We start from the raw sequence: 5,000 nt of genomic DNA on the forward strand, positions 1-5,000 counted from the left end.
AAACGCTGCGGGAACGCCCCTGCGTTGTGCGTCATGAAGCACGTATGGAATCAGCCCAATGGAGAGATGAAACGTCATAGGCGGGTGACGTCATCGACCAGGAAACTATAAAGCACCCCAAAAACACAAGCGCATTAGCTTCTGTGCTTTCAGTCGCGCTACATGTGAATCTGTCCCTGTGTGATATTGTCTGTCTTACATACCCTGCACCACACAAACAATTTATCCCTATATATATATATATTGAGAGATTATGGCGGACGAACAGCAGTTTAGAAAGTGTGTTCCTCCCTGCTCGCGTTATTTAACGAGCGGGGATACACATGATCTTTGTGTTGTTTGTTTGGGAGTTCAGCATGCCCAGTTTGCTCTCGAGGGAGCAGACTGTGAGCATTGCGAGCGTTTGCCGTTAAGGACGCTCCGCTCCCGCCGATCGCTCTTTGAGGAGAGCGGTTCGGTGCGCGCTCCCCGCGGTTCGGGTCCCGCTTCTGCCGAGGCAGAGCGGCGGCGCTTATCGTGGGGATCGCAGATGGATCTCACAGCGGGGTTTGAGACGGGCTCTGCCTTATCTCTCCCTTCACCTGTGAGATCCAGTGCCTCAGTCCCGGGTTCGGAAGCACGCGCTGCGGTTTCTTCCGCTCGGGCTGAGGCACCAATGCTGCAGCTATCCAGTTCTGAGGAACTTGATGTTGTTAGTGTTGAGGGAGATGTGGAGGATTCGCCACCCCACACTCCTGAGAGTGATGAGCTTATGGAGGTGTTAACAAGAGCTGTTGAAAAACTTAATATTGAATGGCCAGTGACTAGACAGGAGTCTGTTTCTAAATCAAAGTTGGATGAGAGATTTTTGCCGTCACGTGTGCAGCCTCCACGCCGGTGCCTGCCGTTTTTCCATGATCTCCACACCGAGGTGTCGAAATCATGGAGAAAACCGGTGTCATATAGAGTGTTTAGTCCCCAGACTTCAACATACGCTAATATTATGGGAGCCAAGGCTCATGGTTATGGTGCTTTGCCTCGTGTGGAAGAGACGCTTTCGAGCCATCTCTCCCCCGAAGCAGCATCATCTTTTAAGGCACCGGCATTACCCACCAAGCCTTTAAGAAACACTTCGGCTTTGGTGGGTAAAGCATATTCGGCAGCAGGTCAGGCTGTGTCATGTCTGCATACTATGTCAATCTTGCAGGCATACCAGGCTGATCTGCTAAGGGACATGAGTGAGAGTGAGGAGGTCAGTACTGACGTAGTTCGCGAACTGCGTCAGGCTGCTGATTTATCCCTGCGTGCCACCAGAGAATCGGCCAAATTAATGGGTCGTTCTATGGCAGCTCTGGTGGCCGCAGAAAGACATTTGTGGTTAAATCAGACTAATATTAAAGAGAGAGAAAAAGCTTTTCTTTTAGATGCTCCTCTTTCTCCCATGGGGTTGTTTGGTGATGCTGTGAATTCAGTTTTCGATAAATTCCAAGAAGAAAAGAAACAAACTGCAGCTTTTAAAAAGTTTCTTCCCCTTAAAGTTCATGTCCCTGGGGCTGCTGGGCGGGAGCAGCCCCGGCCGTCTTCGAGCTCATCACATAGAGCGCAGCAGAGGCAGAGTGTCGCGTCTCGTGCTCCCCCTGCTGGACAGTGGGCTCAGCCGCGACACACTCAGCCGAAGCCTTCTCCCAGTAGAACTGATCTGAGGACAGTTATATTGGCTAAGAAGGCTTCGGCTAAGAAGAAGTCCTGACGCCAAGCCGTTCAGGATGCTGAGGGTGGTCCCCACCGAGGCGGAAAGGTGTTCACCTCTTTTTACGGTGCCCATTCCTCCTCGGTGCCCTCAGGGGCTCGTTCTGCCAACCCCGCCTTTATGCCGGGGCACAGACGATCCCAGCGAGCGCTTTCCCGAGGGACGCTCGCTCCCTCTGAGGAGGGTCTCAGAGCGGTCAGACCAGTTGTTCCCTGCCGGTGCGCCGTTACAGGGCGCTGCGTCTGCTGCTCAAGTTACACCAGAGGCCAGTCTCGAGAGGCTGGTACCCTTAGTAGAATTTCTGGCAGAGTGGAAAAGCCTTCCAAAAATATCTCATTGGGTCCTGCAGACAGTAGAAAAGGGTTATGCTATCCAGTTCAGGTGTCGTCCACCAAAATTCAGAGGGGTTCTGCACACAGTGGTGGGCCCCGAGCAGGCTCTGGTATTGGAACAAGAGGTGAAAACGCTCCTTCAAAAAGAGGCTATAGAACGGGTTCCTCCTCCCAGTTTGGAGTCAGGTTATTACAGCCGATATTTCATCGTTCCAAAGAAGGATGGGGGGTTGCGTCCAATTTTAGACCTGCGCATATTGAATCGCTCGGTAGGGAAGCTAAAATTCAAGATGCTCACTATCAAGCAGATCGTGTCTCAAATCAGGTCCGAGGACTGGTTTGTCACGATAGATCTGAAGGACGCATACTTCCATGTGTCCATCCTTCCACAACACAGGAAGTTCCTGAGGTTCGCCTTCGGGGGCGAGGCGTACCAGTACAGGGTTCTTCCGTTTGGCCTAGCTTTATCTCCCCGCACTTTCACGAAATGCATGGATGCAGCACTAGTGCCTCTGAGGCTTCAGGGCATTCGTATTCTCAATTACATCGACGATTGGTTGATTTTAGCTCAGACCGAGCAGATGGCGGTTCGGCATCGAGATGTCGTCCTCGCTCATATCAGAAAGTTGGGGTTGAGGCTGAACGCAAAGAAAAGTGTATTATCTCCTTCCCAGAAGACCACTTTTCTGGGTGTCGTTTGGGATTCGGTATCGATGCGGGCGCGACTCTCTCCGACCCGCATCGCTTCGATTCTCTCAGCTGTGAAACAAGTGAAGCTAGGCCAGCTACTCACTGTCAAGCAGTTTCAGAGACTGTTGGGTCTGATGGCAGCAGCGTCCAACGTTATACCTTGCGGCCTGTTGTACGTGAGACCGCTACAGTGGTGGCTCAGGACCAAGGGATTCTCCCCGAGGGGAAATCCGCTCCGCACGTTCAAAGTCACGCGGCGCTGCCTTCGTGCTCTGGTCATGTGGAGAGAAACTTGGTTCCTATCCAAAGGTCCTGTGCTGGGGGCTCTTTGTCGTCGCATAACGCTAACGACGGATGCTTCCCTCACAGGGTGGGGGGCGGTCATGAGTGGTCGCCCAGCCCAAGGTCTGTGGCAGGATCATCATCTTTCGTGGCACATAAATTGTCTAGAGATGTTGGCTGTGTTTCAGGCTCTGAAACACTTCCTAACTAACCTGAGAGGCCATCATGTGTTAGTTCAATCAGACAACACGTCGGTGGTCTCTTATATAAATCATCAGGGGGGCCTGCGGTCTCGCCGGCTTTACAAGTTGGCCCGTCAGATCCTCCTGTGGTCCCAAGGGAAGCTACTATCTCTGAGAGCAATGTATCTCCCTGGGTATTTGAATGTGGTAGCAGACTCCCTGTCGAGGCAGGGGCCGAGGCCAGGGGAATGGAGACTCCACCCCGAGGTGGTGGAGCTCCTTTGGTTGAGTTTCGGTCGCGCCGAGGTGGACCTATTCGCTTCCAAGGAGACCACTCATTGTCATCGGTGGTTCTCCATCACTCTTCCAGCCCCCCTGGGGTTGGATGCTATGGTGCAGCCGTGGCCGAGGTCACGTCTGTACGCCTTTCCCCCGATTGCTCTGTTACCAGGAGTTCTGGAGAGGGTCCGCCGGGACGGGGTCAGTCTACTACTAGTAGCCCCGTTCTGGCCGGCCCGAGTATGGTTTGCGGACCTGATTTCTCTCCTGGACGGTTCTCCTTTGGAGCTCCCGGTCAGGAGGGATCTACTCTCCCAGGCGGGGGGCACGATACTTCACCCCCGCCCAGAATTGTGGAAACTGTGGGCTTGGCCTCTGAGGGGGCCCAGCTCATAGACTCCGGTCTCTCAACCGAGGTTGTTGAGACCATTCTTAACTCCAGAGCTCCATCCACGAGGAAGCTTTATGCCTTGAAGTGGAAACTTTTCACTTCTTGGTGTGGAGAACACCTGCAGGACCCAGTTAACTGCCCAGTGGGTGCAGTGCTGGAATTCCTGCAGGAGCGCTTCTCCACAGGGTTATCCCCCTCCACACTAAAGGTGTATGTGGCGGCACTAGCTGCTTACCACGTCCCTTTCAGTGGAGTTTCTCTTGGGAGACACCCGCTTATAACTCGTTTCCTCCGTGGCACTTTGAGGCTGAGGCCAGCAGTTCGTACGAGGGTGCCGACTTGGGATCTGGCCATTGTATTAGAAGGTCTTTCCCTAGCTCCTTTTGAACCTATCGAAGAAGTTCCCGAGAAGTTTCTCACTTTTAAGACTATCTTTTTGCTTGCTATCTCTTCACTAAAAAGAATCGGAGATTTGCAGGCTCTGTCGGTTTCACCCTCGTGCCTGGAATTTGCACCTGGCATGGTTAAAGCTTTTCTGCATCCTAGACCAGGTTACGTTCCTAAGGTTCCTACTAATATTGTTAGACCTACGGTTCTGCAGGCTTTCTGTCCTCCTCCATTTATGTCATCGGACCAGGAGAAACTTAATTCACTCTGCCCTGTTAGGGCATTAGACGCTTATGTCCACAGAGCTGCCCTGTGGAGGAAATCAGAACAACTTTTTGTATGTTTCGGGCCACCCAGGAAAGGGTGTCCGGCGTCTAAACAGAGAATGAGCAAGTGGGTGGTTGAGGCTATCTCACTTGCTTATGAGTCGGCTGGCCAGCCTTCACCTTTGGTTGTCCGAGCTCACTCTACCAGGAGTATGGCTGCTTCTAAAGCTCTTTTGTCGGGGGTTTCCCTGAGTGATGTTTGTGATGCGGCTGGATGGTCTTCACCGCATACTTTTATTAAGTTCTATGACCTAGACTTAAGCTCTACCCCTGGGGCACAGGTGCTCTCGTCCTCTGTGCGCTAGTCTCACATGACGGTCATTTGGTCCTATGGCGACGTGGGTATTCGCGTTCCCGCAGCGTTTGACGCAGCTCGAAGTTCCCTTGAAAGGGAACGTCTCG

The sequence above is a fragment of the Siphateles boraxobius genome, unplaced genomic scaffold, assembly GCF_051911475.1.
Source record: "Siphateles boraxobius isolate OS27281-9 unplaced genomic scaffold, OSU_SipBor_1 76, whole genome shotgun sequence".
NCBI classification, from domain to species: Eukaryota; Metazoa; Chordata; class Actinopteri; order Cypriniformes; family Leuciscidae; genus Siphateles; species Siphateles boraxobius.